Source organism: Microcaecilia unicolor, chromosome 1, assembly GCF_901765095.1.
Source record: "Microcaecilia unicolor chromosome 1, aMicUni1.1, whole genome shotgun sequence".
Taxonomy (NCBI): Eukaryota; Metazoa; Chordata; class Amphibia; order Gymnophiona; family Siphonopidae; genus Microcaecilia; species Microcaecilia unicolor.
Window position 1 is genome coordinate 324,911,664 of NC_044031.1, and position 18,691 is coordinate 324,930,354.

Below are 18,691 nucleotides of genomic sequence, written 5' to 3' on the forward strand. Positions count from 1 at the left end.
TCTCCTATCGTATCTCAAGATTTTAATGACTTATGGGGGCTGCCACTTGTGTCAGTGAGGTGGCTTCCATTGCCTTTCCCAGTTATCTTCCTCCTCCCCTCCACCCCAGCTAAGGCCACATACACATTACCATAAGTGGATGGATAGCTGAACTTCATGCTAGTGCTGGATTTGAACTTGTTGTGGTCAAAGCCTCTTTTTTTTCCTAAGTACTTTTTCAATCTCATTTCCATTTTATATATCTTTCTGTTTTGTATCATATTCCCTTGCTCCCCTTTTCTTTTTGACATTGATCCTTCTATTTTACTTTATTTTCCTTTTTTTCTCACCAGTCTTTTTATCTACCTGTAGCTAGATTTCATTGCCCCCCCCCCTCCATTCTGCAGTCTCCTTCTTTACACCTTACACCTGCTTTCTAGCTTTTCATTTCCTATCCTTACTTCCCTAGTCTTCCCATTCCCATGTCTCATTACTTTTCCAGCATCCTATCTCCCTTCATCTTTTACCCAGTTTTAGCTCCCCCCCCCATATCCATCCTCCCTAGTCTCATTTACTTTCCCTACTAGCCCCACCTACTTCCCTGTCACTTAACCCCTTTCTATCTGCAGTCCTTTTCTTGTATCTTACCCCCATCCAGATTCTGGTTTCCCCCTTTTACCTCCCCATTTCTACCCTCTCCCATCTCCATTAAAGATTTGACCACGTCCGTTGTTTCTCACCCTTTCCGTAGCTCTCTGTCCCTTTTATCTGCCTAACAAATCTTACAGATCCACTATGTTGTTCTCCCCACCCCATTTTTCTGTATTTTCTCGAAGGAGCGGGGAAACCCGTATTATCAAAACAAGATGGGCATCCATCTTTGGTTTCAATAATACAGTTGAGGACACCCAAATCTCAACATTTAGGTCGACCTTAGAGATGGTCGACCTTAGAGGTGGTCGTCCCCGGTTTTCAGCGATAATGGAAACCGAGGACGCCCATCTAAGAAACGACCAAATGCAAGCCCTTTGGATGTGGGAGAAGCCAGCATTCATAGTGCAATGGTCCCCCTCACATGCCAGAACACCAACCGGGCACCCTAGGGGGCACTGCAGTGGACTTCAGAAATTGCTCTGTGCATAGCTCCCTTACCTTGGGTGCTGAGCACCCCAAAACCCACTACCTACAACTGTACAACACTACCATAGCCCTAAGGGGTGCAGGGGGCACCTACATGTGGGTACAGTGGGTTTTGAAGGGCTCACATTTACCACCACAAGTGTAACAGGTAGGGGGGATGGGCCTGGGTATGCCTGCCTGAAGTGCACTGCACCCACTAAAACTGCTCCAGGGACCTAAATACTGCTGTCAGGGAGCTGGGTATGACATTTGAGGCTGGCAAAAAATATTTTAAAAGTTTTTTTCTTATGGTGGGAGGGGGTTAGTGACCACTGGAGGAGTAGGGGAAGGTCATCCCCGATTCCCTCCGGTGGTCATCTGGTCAGTTTGGGCACCTTTTTGAGGCTTGGTTGCAAGAAAAAATGGACCAAGTAAAGTCAGCCAAGTGCTCGTCAGGGACGCCCTTCTTTTTTCCATTATTGGCCGAGGACGCCCATGTGTTAAGCACGCCCCAGTCCCACTTTCGCTATGTTTCCGACACCCCCCCCCCCCTAACTTTGGTCGTTCCCGCGATGGAAAGCAGTTGAGGACGCCCAAAATTGGCTTTCAATTATAACGATTTGGGCAACCCTGAGAGAATGATGCCCATCTCCCGATTTGTGTCGAAAGATGGGTGCCCTTCTCTTTCGAAAATAAGCCTGATTGTGGAATTAGAAAACATGCAGAGAAGAGCGACGAAAATGATAAGGGGATGTGATGACTTCCCTATGAGGAAAGGTTAAGGTGCCTAGGGTTCTTCAGCTTGGAGAAAAGGCGGCTGAGGGGAGATATGATAGAGGTCTATAAGATAATGAGTGGAGTTGAACAGGTAGATGTGAAGCATCTGTTTACGCTTTCCAAAAATACTAGGACTAGGGGGCAGGCGATGAAGCTACAATGTAGTAAATTTAAAATAAATCGGAGAAAAAGTTTCTTCACTCATCGTGTAATTAAACTCTGGAATTCGTTGCCAGAAAATGTGGTAAAGGCGGTTAACTTAGCGGAGTTTAAAAAAGGTTTGGACGGCTTCCTAAAGGAAAAGTCCATAGACCATTATTTTTTACTTGTTACATTTGTACCCTGTGCTTTCCCACTCATGGCAGGCTCAATGTGGCTTACATGGGGCAATGGAGGGTTAAGTGACTTGCCCAGAGTCACAAGGAGCTGCCTGTGCCTGAAATGGGAATTGAACTCAGTTCCTCAGGACCAAAGTCCACCACCCTAACCACTAGGTCACTCCTCCACTCCACTCCACTCCACTATTAAATGGACTTGGGGAAAATCCACTATTTCTGGGATAAGCAGTATAAAATGTTTTGTACTTTTTGGGCTTGCCAGGTATTTGTGACCTGGATTGGCCTCTGTTAGAAACAGGATGCTGGGCTTGATGGACCTTTGGTCTTTCCCAGTATGGCAATACTTATGTACTTATTCCTTAATTGATTAAATCAGCCTTGTCTTGTTTTTATATCACTGCTTCTTTCTTTCTTTTAAAAGCATTTACACTTACAAGAATCCAAATGAAAAGCAGAAATACTATAAAGAATAAAAATGTGCAATGTGAGGCAAAATGAGTATCAGTAAGAAAGCAGCTGAATGTACACTTACCGAACAAGGGTGCCGTGAAACACTTTCTAAAAACTAAGCCACTGTGAAATGACAGCAAGTAAACGCTCTAACACAAGTTAAGCCACTATGATTCACGAAAAGAAGACTTATGCGTCGAAACAAGCTAAGCCATTGTGAAGTGACAGCTGCACATGTGTCTAGATAACCCTGGAGAGTATAGCTGGAAGCATTTCAAGGTAAGATTGGGCCATTTTGATGGTGAGCTAATTTGACAGGGGCTGTTCTGTTTTATTTTGTTGGGGCTTTTTTAACGGGTCCATTTTGATTCGGTACTGTATGTCACTAATCCAAATATTTCAAGTTTGTTAACCTGCCATGATTATAGAGTCATGGTAGTTGTTAGACCAGGAGAGGGCAGGCACACAATATATTGTAAAATAGTGTGTATAAATACTATCTAGTAATCCAAGCAGCATCAAAAACACAACATAGGCCAATCTGAAGCATGCACAACTACATCTTTGCATCTCTCTTGCTTTTACTAACTTGCTAGTTAGGCCTAATGTACTAAACTGAAATATTTCATTTGTTAGTGGCCATTTTGTGGTATTTAGAAATACACCTAAGCTTTTGGATGATCTGTATCACATAGCTACCATTTGGGCATGCTTTGCTATGGCTGACAATTTCACATATTTCCCAGCAGTGGATTGGATTCTCTGATGAACTTCTGAGCACTGCAGGGCTGCAATGAATGAATTCTCCAATGAATTTCATAGCACTGCAAGGCAGTTTGAGATAAATAAATAAATAAATAACGTTTGGGTGCAATATCAATGTGAGTAGTTTATGCTCTTAAAGATTAGCATTTTTAGTTTTTATTATGAAGTTAGACTTCACATTATTGATTGATTTGTACATGGATAGACACGTATGAACACTCTTTATTCAAATTTGAAAGTTCACGTTACTTTTATATTTCGTATGAATGGATTATATTCCCCTGAATTCTAAAAACTTGTGTGCACAATTTTACACTTACCCTCTGATTCTATATCTGGTGATTTGAGCTACGTTCACAAATTTGGGTGCACACCCAACTTGTGTGCACAACTTAATTGAATAATGAGCCAATCAGTGCTAATTGGCATCATAACAAGCAATTATTGGAGTTAATTGGTTTTAACTGAAATGTACATATGTAAATTTAGGTGTGGGATCCATGCCTAAATTTTACCTACAAGTCTGAAACGGAGACATGGAAATGGAAGGGTCATGGACAGATCAGGGGAGTATCGAGAATTTACACGTGTAATTTATAGAATAAAGGGGAAGTGTACCAAATTTAGGCACAACAATTTACACCATGTTTCAGCTGGTGCAAATGGCCACACCTAAAGTCAGGCATGATTCCCGCATAAACGCTAATTCTATAAACCGCACCTAACCTTAGACACAGCTTGTAGAATGCAGATTTTGTAGACGCCATATATTGAATCTAGTTCTTAGCATGCAAAGTTGCTCACACATGTTATAGAGTCAGTGGTGCATGTAACTTAATATGATAATTAACTGTTAATTGGCATTAAGTACCAATTATTAGACATAATTGTTACTCATTGGTAGTAATTGGCACTAATTAGCAGTTACGTGTGTAACTGCTCTTAGCTGGGATGCTGCAAATTGTGTACGCAATATCCATAGCGTGCCGATGCAAAGGAGGGGGGTGGACCCGGGAAGGGAATGGGTTGGTCAGGGGTATGCCTAGCACTTGTGCACACATGTTACTGAATGCATTTATGTGCCTAACTTCTTCCATATCGGCATACACATTTACACCAGTTATTGAGCTGGCATAGATGCTCACATGGGTGTGTAAATGCAAATTAGACTAGTATTCTTTGTTGGCAGTTCACACAGTCGCTGATATAGAATTTGTGCTTAGTGCACACCGTCCAGGCACCTATCTTTAGGTGATCTATAGAGCAGGGGCATAGTCAGACCGCAATGGGGGAGGGCAGGAAAGAGACAGGGAGAGAATGCTAGCCTGCTTCTGGGGTGGGGGCTGGGTTGGGAAGGGGATGCAGGAGGAAGGGAAGAGAGGGAGGAGGGACAGGGACACAAAATATATATATTGGGTAGGGGGAACATTAGGGAAAGAGGGACAAGGCTGGAAAGCAGTGTGAGAATGAGGTAGAGACACAAAGAGGAGCAGTGCTGGAATAGAGGTGATAGAGGAACAGAGGGATACTGTGTTAAAAAAAATAATATAATGCTTATTTTGTGCATAACTCTGTCAAAACTTGACCAATTTCAATACAATTTGGGATAAATCATCCTGAATAAATTTGCAATAATTCTACACTCACACTGGCCACCTCACCAAAATGACGTTATTTCACTACCTGGTCTTTCAACTATCAAATTTTCTTCAGTGCAAACTAATAAGGTCCTGCCTCTAGTGATCAGTTGAGCTCGTTTCTCGCAATTTCTTCAAAGCATATTCTACGCTCATTCTTTTCCTGACACTCTTGGACCAATCTTGGCAGGACAATCTGCACACCAAGAAAACCAATGTGCTTTCTAAAATCCACTTGTCAAGACTAATAGCACAACATCCGTTGTCTACAAAATGAAAACTAATTGGCCAAAATACAGCTGTGTTGAGTCATGGTTGTTGCACAATAAACTTTTAGACTTTTGGCACATTGTCGGTGTATTTGTTTGAGTCATCTTCGCTGTTTTCCTGAGTATCTTCAAGTCTGCGAGGACCTTGTTTCTTTTGTTGTGTGCATCAAACAGTCAATGAGAGCCATAATCTTTCCCCAGATACAAATTTTTAGTGAGGATCAGATCCTCTTGACTAAAAACCATGGTAACTGTATATATTTAAAGCAAAATGGCTTCTGCATATATCATTTGTTTATTTATTTATATTTGATATACCACCAATCGCCATATGGCATCTGGGCACTTCACAATAAAACCTCAGAGAATCATAACCAAAGAAGTAAGAAAAGAAATAGAAAGGAGGAGAAGGTGAGTAACTCAGAGAGAGAAGGCTTGGCTAAACAACTGGAACTTTAGGAGTTTCTTGAAGGTGGGACATCAGTCTTGAAGTGTAGAGGCAAGGCATTCCAGAGCTGAGGACCAATGTAAATAAAAGATGTAGCTCAAGTGGTATCAAGCCACATAACAGAAGAAGAAGGGAGGTGGAGAAGATACTGCTGAGATGATAGTAAATGATGAGAGGAGTGATATTTTGTGAGGAGTCATGAAATGTGTTCTGGGGTGAATGGAAGGAGACCTTTGTATACCAGGAGTAGTAGTTTATAGGTGATTCAATAAGATACAGGCAGCCAGTGTTCTTGCTGTAGGAAATAAATAAAATGGTCAAACTCTGGGCATTGTTTAGATGTTTCACCACAGTAGACTGCATGAGACCCATTTACTAAGCTGCGGTGAAAAGTGGCATGTGCTAGTTTGGACGTGTGAAATTAGCGTATGCTGGGCCATTTTCTTGCTGCGGTGGGTAAAAAGGCCTTAATGGTGTGTTAAATGGCTGTGCACTAATATTGAAAGTAGCATGCGTCTAAGTACTGCCTTAGCCCTTACCCCCTACCCCTACCGATTTACTTGACAGTCAAGGCTGATGCACTAATTGTGCGGTAATCAGTCAGCATGTGGCAATGTGGCCACGCTGCCGATTACAGCCAGGAATGCCCCCTCGCCATAGTAGAAAATAGAAAATTATTTTCTACCATGGGAAACAGTACGTGCTAACTTTAGAATTACCACCATGTGTCCATGCTACCTGGCGGTAGTGTCAATTTAGTACACACTACCTACACATTAGCCCTACTGCAGCTTAGTAAAAGGACCCCTATGAGCTGTAAATGATTCAGTGAGGACAAAGGTAAACCAGAGAAGAGAGAAATACAGTAATTTAGGTGAGTAATGACAAGGAAAGAATAAGGGTTCAGAAGGAAAGATCTGTAGAGCAAAAAAGGACAATTTGATGATTTTATGAATATGGTATTTGAAAGAGAGTTTTGAGTCGAAAACAACTCCCAGAATATGAGCCTTTTTGGTGTAGGTCAGTGTGTGACCCTGGAGAACAGGAGAGGAGGGAATGATACAGTGAGGGTTGGGGAAATGAGGTACTTCAATTTTAGAGACACTAAGAGACAGTCTGTGTTCTTTAAGCCAGATAATTTATTGAAAATGGTCAAGTTTTGACAGTTATGCAGAAAACAAGCTTTGTATTTTTTTGAAACAGGGCTCTGACAGTTTGGGATATTTTGAGCTGTCTTGACATGCTATGGATTAGATGTTGTTGAGGGTGATGGTATGTGATTCATATGCATTTATTTTGTGATGCCATTTTGATTAAGTCAAGGAAGAATTTAAGAATAGTGACCTTTGATTCTTTTTACCAAAATAATAGCTAACCAGGTCTAGAACTTTTCTTAAAGACCTATGGGGTTCTTATACCCTGCAGTGGTGTCAGCATTTGCGTTTGCGGCGTGCCGAGGTCCCCTTTTATTGCAGTGGGGCGTGTGGTAAGTTAAACACTTGCTATGTGGCCATTTCCTGGGGGAGCCCTTACTGTTTAAGAGGTGGTAAGGACTCCCATACTAACCCGGCAGTAATAAAATAAAATTACTTTTTGAATGCTGTAAATGGTGCATGGCACACACCGGCACTACTGATGGGCTCCTGCGGTAGCCAGGTTGTAGGGCTGATTTGCCACAGTAGCCTTACCATGGCTTAGTAAAAAGGCCCCTATATGATTCTCTTCAAATTTTAAGAATTTAGGGAGTTTATTCCATATTTGTGGTGCCATACCCATCAATATTTGGTTAATTGTAAAGGCCAAATTATGCAATCTAGGGCTGAAGAGACTGTAAACAAAACATCATTTTCTTAATGTGAGGAATTGAATACTGTTAGCATGTTAATCTGTTCGTGAGCCCTTGAGCCCAGGCCGAGGCCTAGGAAGGATCTTGGCCATGGCCTAGGGTGGACCAAACAGGCGCTACGCACAACCCCAGCCACCAAGCCCCATACACTCAGGACAAGCAACTAGTACCACCAGAAAAAGGGAGATAGACCACTCAGGCGTGCAGAATGGCCGAACAGGACCCGAGTCATACACTGGGAAGGGAGAAGAATAAGAAGGGGTCCCCTGAGGGACTGGAACAGAAGCAACGCACACAGCGCAAGCTAGAGACACCAGGGAAAGGGCGATAGACAAAAGCTACTATAGGAATACACAAGGCTGTGCCACATGGCAGTCAAGGCTAAAGGAAGCCACTCAAAGGAGTACTCTAGGCTGTGCCATACACCATTCAAATGTAATGGAAAACCACCTATAGGAATACACAAGGCTGTGCCACACAGTGCAGAAGGGTAAAGGGAATCCATACACAAGAATGCACAAGGCTGGCCCCACAGCACACAAGGGTAAAGGGAAGCTGCATATAGAAATACACAAGGCTGTGCCACACAGAGCATGAGGGTAAAGGGAAGCAAACAGAGAAAGTTGCCTTAACATACGCAGATCAGACAAGGAGCAAAGCTCACCAAAATCAGAAGACAGACTCAGCAATCCAAGGGGAAAAACAGGCTATGGGAAGGCAGGGCAAACACAACAGACAAAAGTAAGGCAAACAAAGGAAAACTTAAACTAATGAACAGGAGCAAATACAAGGACAGGGAGGCTGCCGACAGAGGCAGGACTACAGAAAGCAAATACTAAATTCAGTACATAAAGGGTTACACTGAGGAAAGGGAAACTAAACAAACGAACTGGAATGATACAAGGGACAAGCTTACCACAGACTTCACTACACCAGCAAGCAGGGAACAGACTCAGGTGCAGGGGAGTGAAACAATCAAGCACACGCTGGGAACACCCAGAAAACAGAGAAGCTACAAGCTATGAGGAGAGAAGACAAAAGTCCAACACACAGTATGCAACAGCACAGACTGAGAGAAAGTGGAACAGGCTTCAGATGACAGAAATGAAATGCTAAAGCATGGTCTGTAGGAAGAGGTAAGCTTAAATAGATAGATCAGGCTTCCGATGTCTGCTCCTTCAGACGTCAGCTCAACCTCTGACAGGCCAATCAGAAGCAAGTCCCAAACATTCCCCTGTCTGTCTAGCAGAATCATAACATAGCAATACTTTGGTTATAACATTAAGGGTTCTGTTTACAAAGGCGTGCTAGCATTTTTAGTGTGCACTAAAAATTAGTGTGTCCTAACCTTGTAGACACCCATAGGAATATTATGGGCAACTACACCATTACCATGTACTAATTTTTAGCACACGCTAAAAACGCTAGTACACCTTTGTAAACAGGATCCATATTTTCCCAACACTATATTATATTTAAATGGCCATTTCTCTCAATAGAGGAGGGTGAATAGTGGAGTGCTGCAGGGACCTATACTGGGACCGGTGCTATTTAACATATTTATAAATGATCTGAATATCGGAACAACAAGTGAAGTGATTTAATTTGCAGATGACACAAAATTATTTAAGGTTGTTAAAACATATGCGGATTATGAAAAATTGCGGGAAGACTTTACAAAATTGGAAGACTTGGCATCCAAATGACTGATGAGATTTAATGTCGACAAATGCAAAGTGATGCACATTGGGAAGAATAATCAGAAACATAGTTACCTGATGCTAGGGTCCACCTTGGGAGTCAGCACTCAAGAAATGATATAGTTGTGGTTGTAGACGATATAGTTAAATCTTCTGCCCAGTGTGCAGTGGTGTTGAAAAAAGCAAACAAGATGTTAGGAATTATTAGGAAAGGGATGGTAAATAAGACCAAGAATGCTATAATGCCTCTGTTTCGCTCCATGGTGTGACCTCACCTTGAGTACTTCATTCAGTTCTGGTCGCCGTATCTCAAAAAAGATATAGCAGAATTAGAAAAGGTTAGAAAAAAAGAGCAACCAAAATCATAAAGGGGATGGAACTCCTCTTATATGAGGAAAAGCTAAAGAGGTTAGGGTTCTTCAGCTTGGAAAAGAGACAGATGAGGGGAGTTATGATTGAGGTCTACAAAATCCTGACTGGTGTAGAACGAGTAAAAGTGAATCGATTTTTTACTCTTTCAAAAAGTGCAAATACTAGGGGACACTCAATGAAGTTACACGGAAATACTTTTAAAACAAATAGGAGAAAATATTTTTTCATTAAAAGAATAATTAAGCTGTCGAACTCGCTGCCAGAAGACATGGTAATAGCAGTCAGAATATCTAGGTTTAAAAAAAGGTTTGGACAAGTTCCTGGAGGAAAAGTCCATAGTCTGTTATTGAGATGGACATGTTGGAAGCCACTGCTTGGCTTGGGATTTGGCTTGGGATTTGGCTTACCTACAAATGCACTCAGTCTGCTGCCCCTCACTATCTTTCTACCCTCATCTCCCCTTACGTTCCCACCCGTAACCTCCGTTCACAGGATAAATCCCTCCTCTCAGTACCCTTCTCCACCACCGCCAACTCCAGGCTCTGCTCATTCTGCCTCGCCTCACCCTATGCTTGGAACAACCTTCCTGAGCCCTTACGCCAAGCCCCCTCCCTGCCCGTCTTCAAGTCTTTGCTTAAAGCCCACCTCTTCAATGCTGCGTTCGGCACCTAACCCTTACCGTTCAGTGAATCCAGACTGCCCCAATTTGACTGCCCCTATCATTCACTTGTCTATTAGATTGTAAGCTCTTTGAGTAGGGACTGTCTCTCTTTGTTAAATTGTACAGCGCTGCGTAACCCTAGTAGCGCTCTAGAAATGTTAAGTAGTAGTAGTAGTAGTAGAATGGAATGTTGCTACTATTAGATTTTCTGCCAAGTACTTGTGACCTGGCATGGCCATTGTTGGAAGCAGGATACTAGGCTAGATGGACAATTGGTCTGACCTAGTATGATTATTCTTATGTTCTGATATTCTTAACTGCCTATATACAGTTTGCATGATGACAAATTGCCAACACACTTTTAAGCATGAATGACTCTAACCTGAGCAAAGTGGCACGTGCAGCTCTGGTTACCTTGTTGAACAGAGTGGATGGACAGCACAGGTCTGTCATGATTTACTGTGTTACAGATTAGATTTTCATTGGTGATATCAGGAGTACTAATGATGTTCTTTTGGCTTGGTCTTGAATGGGGACTATCTTTGAGGGGTGGGTCAGTCTTTCAGAGAGGGGTTCTCTCTTGGGAAGATGGTTCGTGAGAGGGGTTGCATGACAGAACAATGTTTTTTTTAAATCCTGTAAAACTACCTTCATTATTTTTTAAAGTGTATTTCTTCTAGTGGCCAGCATGTGGTGCATGTTTTATGCTGAAGCTGTTATAGAGAGGTGAATGCTCCCTCTTTGATTTCACTCAGTGAGGAAGTGATTTACAGTACTGTGAGCAGTATACATTTAAAACTTGTTGTTCTGGGCTCTGATTGGCCCAGGAGCTCAATTTCATTTGGACTTTACTGGCTTTTCCCCCAGTCTTAGTCTGGGATAAGAGAGACAGAAAGATCTCTTTGCTGAGGTCCTGTGATCAGTTATATTTGATAATCTATAAGCAATATATTTCCTGATCTTTCCAGGTACTGTTTAGATAGTATACAAATGTTTAGTTAGTGTTATAACTGATCCATATTTCAGTTACCTGTTATTGTTTGCTGATTGCACTTTTTATGTCCGTTGTTCAATATTTTTATGAGAATAAACATAATTGTTTGTTTGACCTACTTATCTGGACTGATAAAGAATCCTGGTGGTTTGTGTGGTCTTTGAGTGCTTTCTGGGAACTGTGGGATCACTGGGAGTGTGGCCTCCACTAACCTAGAAATCACTGGGGATAATTTTAGAGTGGGAGACTCACCCAGAGGTGGTTGAGACCCAGTTGATAGGAGGAGGGTGCTAGTATAGAGCACAAGCGGCAGATGCAGGCGGACCTGTGCTGTGCTGGGGATAGACCCTCTAAATGACCGTGGGGTAACCCCAAGCAGGTGACTAGGCATTTTGTCACAGGTTAGAATTGTCAGGGGGTTCAGGAAAGGGGTTTAGGAGGGGGGTGTTTAATTTTCCAGGAGGGGGCAAGAGTAGGGAACTACAATGAACAGTGTCATCTGCTACTCGGAATCTACTGTATGTGATTGCGGACTGATATTAAGTGCTGGCACTAGTATAAATAGATCGATATCCACACTCACAAGTAGTTTTGTCTCTGTATTATTTGTAGGGAACAGAGGAAAAGACTTCAGATACCCGGTAACCACTTTTTGTATTTTCAATAGTGGAATGCGCTGCTTAGCACTTACTCATGAAATAGATATTTTTCTTTTGTAAGGCTACTAGCGAGCATCTTTATGAGTCAAAAACCTCACCCTTTGCATTCTTTTTTCTTTAATTAAATAGGCAACCACGGTTAGAACTGCTTTTATGTGGGCCTATTTGATCACTTAGTTATGCAGGCACTGGCAGTGAATATTGCTGGCACTCACATAGCTACCAGTTACTCCATGACTCTGCCCTCAGAACACCCCTTTCCAGTCCATTGCAATAGTGGTCGGTGAGAGCTGATATTCAGTGGCACTGCCTGATTAAGTGCCGGTGACTATTGGTGACCAGCAGTGTGATTTAAGTAGACAGGAACAATTGTCTCCAGTAAATGCATAACAAAGCATTTTCCACAACATATTCATATAAATTCATTTTTTCTTCCAAAAGAACAAAGTCTTGGCATAGAGTCTAGAAAAGTTAATATGCATTTTTTTTTAATTATGCGTTACCAAAGTGCTATGTTCTCCTATTTTCTGCATATACCGTAGCAGCTTCTTGCTGCCAAATGGCTTATATAGTGGCTCTGGATGCTCCCTGGAAGTCATTCCATTTCTTGGCTCTGGTTCCAGCTAAAAGCCAGTCCTAGTCAACCTGTACAGTTTCAGCCCAACAAATAGGCAGACACTCAGGGTAATCTTGTTAGTGCAATGAAACAGTTTTCAAACATTGTAGCAAATCAAATGATCCCGAAGGACTGAGAGTTAGCCGGAGGATGATAGAGAGGATAACCATCAAAAGTACGATTAAATGGGGGTCGGGCTTTTACCTGGCCATTGTCAGCAAGCTTGTTCTGCTAAACACCTTATTTCATCCTCTGCTCAGCACAACATCATACCCTCCCCACCTCCACCCCCCTCCTCTGTGCTCACATTGTAGTCAGCAATACACAATGACAGTGAAAGAGCTCATCTATCTGTGAGAAAAGAAGCCACTGCTTTGATGGTTCCCCAGTGGATGTAATTGTGCTCATTACTGCCCATTTGCATTTCATCACCCGATTATCACAAATGCCTCATTACTGTTGATAAGGGTTTGCTGCTGAACTAGTTCATTCTTGGTTTGCACTGTTATCAGATGGAATCAAGGAAACAGAAAGGAGGAGGAGAGGGGATAACAGAGGTGAAAAGGGTCTTCTATCAGATTTGATTAAAGGCTGTGATTTAAATCGATATTTAATAAAGTGGTTGCTGCCACATAACCGCGTGCAATTCCCTGTGCAGGCAGAATCATGATTTGGAGGCCCTGGCAATCTGCCATTTAACTCAATTGGGTTTTGTGCACTGGTCTGGCACCTGTGTCCCTGAGCATAGGGCCTCCAAGGTAATAGATTTATGAGCTGATAAACAAAACTGATAGATTCTAAATGGATTAACTAGGTGTCTGTGGCCTAGCATGAATATATCAAGGTAGAGAAAAAAATGTCAGAGGCCCACAGAAGCACAGTGTGACAGCAAGTGTTAACAGACACTGTGTATATCATGAAGCCCATCGGTAAAATGTTGCTCGGATCCTGTCGGTCAGCTGCTGCTTGAGTAATGAGTGATGATATCGCATGCAGAGACTTAATGAGCTGTCAGGTGCCAGGTAAGATAGGGCATCTGCTGAAAAAAGAAAAAAAAAGGCTAAAGGAAGATATGTCTTATCTACCACAACACTGAGACTTACTATTTCATTCATAAAGAATCACTATCCATGTTGCAAGATTTGTCTCTGTTACTTTCCCCTTGGAAATGAGTTTGTACACAGAGGCTGATTGTGCAGACTCAGCTAGGTCTCACTTATTATTTATTTATTTATTTATTTATTTATTTATTTGTGACATTTATATCCCACATCATTCCAAACAAGTTTGAGTTGAATGTGGCTTACAATAAACAGTATAGGATACATAACAAGGCATAATGCATAAGAAAGTAATTTGTTTTAAGAAACCAATTTTACAATACAGTATCATAAACATACTGGGATAGCTATGGATGTTTAACATTTAGAAAATCTATTATGAATGAGAAATTCTACATGAAGCAAAGAGAAGGTTAATGGTAAAACAGAGTAATAACCAATTCAAGAAATAATTAGTTGTTTGAGATATTGTTGTTCTTTGTGAGGATTTATTTGAATAGGAATGATTTGAGGATTTTGTGGAATCTAGTATATTCTTGTATATTTCTTATTTTGGGTGGTAAGGAGTTCCACCATTTGGTTCCTAGGTAAGTGAAGTTTGCAGAGTGGACAGTTTTGTAGATCACTTTTTTTGCAATTTGGGAGGTGTAGTCTGTGATGGTTTCTTGCCTCATATTTATAAGACAAACAAAAAGATTATACTATAAAGCACAAATAGGACCAGATTACAAAGACATGAAGAAACTATATAAACTCTTAGACAAGCTCCTAGACACTAACTCAGTCACTACATTGAACACAGACATTCCATCGGCAGACAAACTTGCAACGTACTTTAAAGAAAAAATTGTAAACCTATGCAAAACACTTTCTCAGGACAACCATGCCCTCGAAAGCTTCATCGAACTGAATCCCCACACAGGAGAATACCCAGTCGATTGAACTTGGTCAAACTTCACCCAACTCGCCGTCAATACAGTCAATACAGTTGCTCAGATGATCAGTAAGCTCTCCATCTCTCACTGTAAACCAGACACCTGTCCCACTTACTTAATAAAAACAGCCCCAGACCATTTCACAACAGACCTCACACTCGAAACTACATGTACCAACAAGGTCTCTTCCATAAAGAACAAAGCAATATTCTACTCACACCAATACCAAAAGATACCAAGAAAAGAACAAACCACGTCACCAATTATCGTCCAATAGCATCTATCCCGCTGACAACCAAAGTGATGGGAAGCATTGTAGCCAAACAATGTACAGAGTACATCAACAAGTTTTCTATACTGCATAAATCATAATCTGGCTTCAGGCCCCTCCACAGTACAGAATCTGTATTAGTTACTCTCCTAGTCAAATTCAAACAAGAAATAGCAATCGGTAAAAGCATCCCCCTTAAACTTATACCTTTCAAATCAAAACCATCAGAAATCACCAACGAAATCACGAACAGCCTTAACATCATGGACTCGTAGGCAACAGCATTCAAACTAAAACTCAATAAGTAAAAAACTCACTGTCTCATTCTCTCATCCCAACACAACGCTGACCACCCTGAAACCATCAACACCCAAAATTGTACCCTCCCTATCTCAGACAGTATGAAAATCCTCGGCATTACCATAGACTGCAACTTAACACTGGATAACCAAGCCACAAACACAACAAAGAAAATGTTCTACACTTTGTGGAAACTTAAATGCGTGAAACAATTTTTCCCCAAGGGAAACTTTGCGCAATCTGATTCAATCCATGGTACTAACCCACATCAACTACTGTAACGGCATATACACGGGATGCAAAGAACATATCCTAAAGAAGCTTCAGACCACTCAGAACACAGCAGCCAGACTTATCTTCAGAAAAAAACACGATTTGAAAATGCAAGACCCCTGCTAGAAAAACTACACTGGCTACCAATCAGGGAACGTATCATTTTCAAAATATGTACCATGGTTCATAAAATAATCCATGGTCTAGCTCCGAGATACATGACTGAATTGATTGACTTACCAACAATAAACAAATCCGAAGAAGCAAGAACATACCTAAACCTCCACTTCCCAAGATGCACAGGACTGAAGTACAAATTAACATATGCTTCCATTTTTTCCTATGTCTGCACACAACTTTGGAACCCTCTACCTAAAGCCCTGAAAATCACAAACGACCACCTAACCTTTTGCAGAAACATGAAAACACATCTCTTCAAGAAAGCATATCCCACTGATCCAGCATAATCGCCGGTTACTACAACATCACATAACTGAAACACGACAGGAACATACTCATAACTTCCATCTCACGATCCCTTACATGGTTAACACACTTTAGCGTCACTTAATTAATCAACAACAACAGCCTTGTATCCATTTTACTGGAGTTGTAACCACTTCTCCGGAATTATATAAGCCACATTGAGCCTACAAATAAGTGGAAAAATATGGGATGCAAATGTAACAAGTAAATAAATAAATAAATAAATATATATTTATATTTACTTATGCTCATAAGCATTCATTTTCCAGACATAATTGATTTAGAAGGTATAGGTGCTGTTTATACGTGTAAAAAAATAGCTGATATACACCTGTAAATTAGTACTCATCTATAAGCAGCTATTTTGGGAAAAGGTGTTCAAAAACACATACAAATTTTAAAGAGACATGTTTTGGGTTTGCTTTTGGTGCTTCTTCAAAGTATACATGTTTTTCATATTTTACAGTGGCATTACATATATTCCACAGAAACTTTCACATCAACATTTGTCTGGGCATTGAGCTACACATAACCTCTGGCTAGCATTTGTTTAGAAGTGGTCCTTACCTCTCTGAAGTCACCTCAAAAAGCCAAAAGTTTGAGTTTCAGTACTTGATTTCTTAATTGGCTCTCTTTGAATGAGCAGTTTTACAAACTCAGCTACTCAAGTGTGTAGCTGGTGCCAGTTTCTTATATGAATTGCAAAATCATTGTATTTGCCTATACATTGTGTTATTGGCATATGCAAAGACCTGAGTGATACTATTAAAAAAAAAAGCATTTCTTTTGTAAAAATTGGCTTCTTCTGATTTATGCATCATCAAATATACATGCGCTTTTTTGGTGGCCCTTTGGAGCTCATTTTCGAAGTAGATAGACATCTGAAAATGGCCAAAAATGCTCATCTGCCAAAAAAAGTCTAAATTGCAATTTTTAAAAAGGCAGAATTTGGATATCTTCCACTGAGTTCATCCAAATAGCAGGAGGGCATGTTGGAAGCATGTTTTGGGCATGACTAGGGGAGTGGGTTCCAAAATTAGGATGTCTTTCACTGATAATAGAACAGAAAGATAGATCTAAGTCAAAAAAAGAAGGACATTTGTATTTAGACCTGTTTCACTCATGTTCAGGTAAAACAAAAAAAGGTGCTCTGATTAATGACCACTGAATGGAATAAGGCTTGACCCCTCCTTAATCCCTAAGTAGATACTGTCCCCTTCCCACCCCCTCCTAAGAACTGAAACTGAAAGGGGAAATCTGGCGCTATGACAGCACCAGGTATTGTAGGCATAAACAAAGAGCAGCAAACAGATGCTCTGGACTATGCAATGGAGTGTGAACAAGGGGGTCCAGGTCCAAATCCCACTCTATCTAGTACATTTGTGATGAAAAGTATGAGCTCTTCAAAACCACCAAATTACCTACTGTACCTAAATATAGGAGACAATTGGAGGGTGGAAGGCTAGAGTTGGGAATAACTAGTGAGGTAATTAAATTTGCTGATGACACGTGAAAGTTATTCAAAATTGTTAAATCGCAAGAGGATTGTGAAAAATTACAAGAGGAGCTTATGAGACTGGGAGACTGTCCATCCAAATAGCAGATAATGTTTAATGTGAGCAAGTGCAAAGTGATGCATGTGGGAAAGAGAAACCCCAACTATAGTTACTTGACGCAAGGTTCCACGTTAGGAATCACCGACCTGGAAATGAATCTAGGTGTCATCGTTGATGATACTTTGAAACCCTCTGCTTAGTGTGTGGTAGTGGCTAAGAAAGCAAATAGAATGTTAGATATTATTAGGAAAGGAATGAAAAACAAAAATGAGGATGTTATAATGCCTTTGTATCTCTCCATGCTACAACCACACCTCGAATACTATGTGTAATTCTGGTCACTGCATCTCAAAAAAGAAATAGTGAAATTAGAAAAGGTACAGAGAAGGGCGACAAAAATGATAAAGGGGATGGGATAACTTCCCTATTAGGAAAGGCTAAAGGGCTTAGGGCTCTTCAGCTTGGAGAAAAGATGGCTGAGGGGAGATATGATAGAGGTCTATAAAATAATGAGTGGAGTGGAACGGGTAGATATGAATTAATTGTTTACTCTTTCCAAAAATACTAGAACTAGGGGTCATGCAAAGAAGCTACAAAGTAGTACATTTAAAACAAATTGGAGAAAATATTTCTTCAGTCAATCTGGAATTCATTGCGAGAGAATGTAGTAAAAGCAGTTAGCTTAGCGGGATTTAAAAAAGGTTTGGCTAGCTTTCTAGAAGAAAAGTCCATAAGCCATTATTAAGATGGACATGGGGAAAATCCACTGCTTATTTCTAGGATAAGCAACATAAAATCTATTTTACTGTTTTGGGATCTTGCCAGGTCCTTGTAACATGTATTGGCCACAGTTGGAAACAGGATGCTGGGCTTGATGGACCTTTGGTCTGTCCCAGTATGGCAACACTTATGTACTTATATAGTGTCTGCATAAGCTAAACCCCCTTATGCACATAAGTATATTAATAGACAGGCAACCTCAAATGACAATCCAAATGGTTCCTCTGTGCTTGGGCATGGGAAACATTGTCATTTCATGTTGCTATGTCATGTCTGCATAATTTCATTTATGTCATTTCAGATTACCTGTCATTTGTGTCGTTTAAAAAAAAAATCATATCATGTCCAAGAGTCTCCCACCAGATAAATCCATCTTAGCTGATGTTTGTTAAAAAGAAT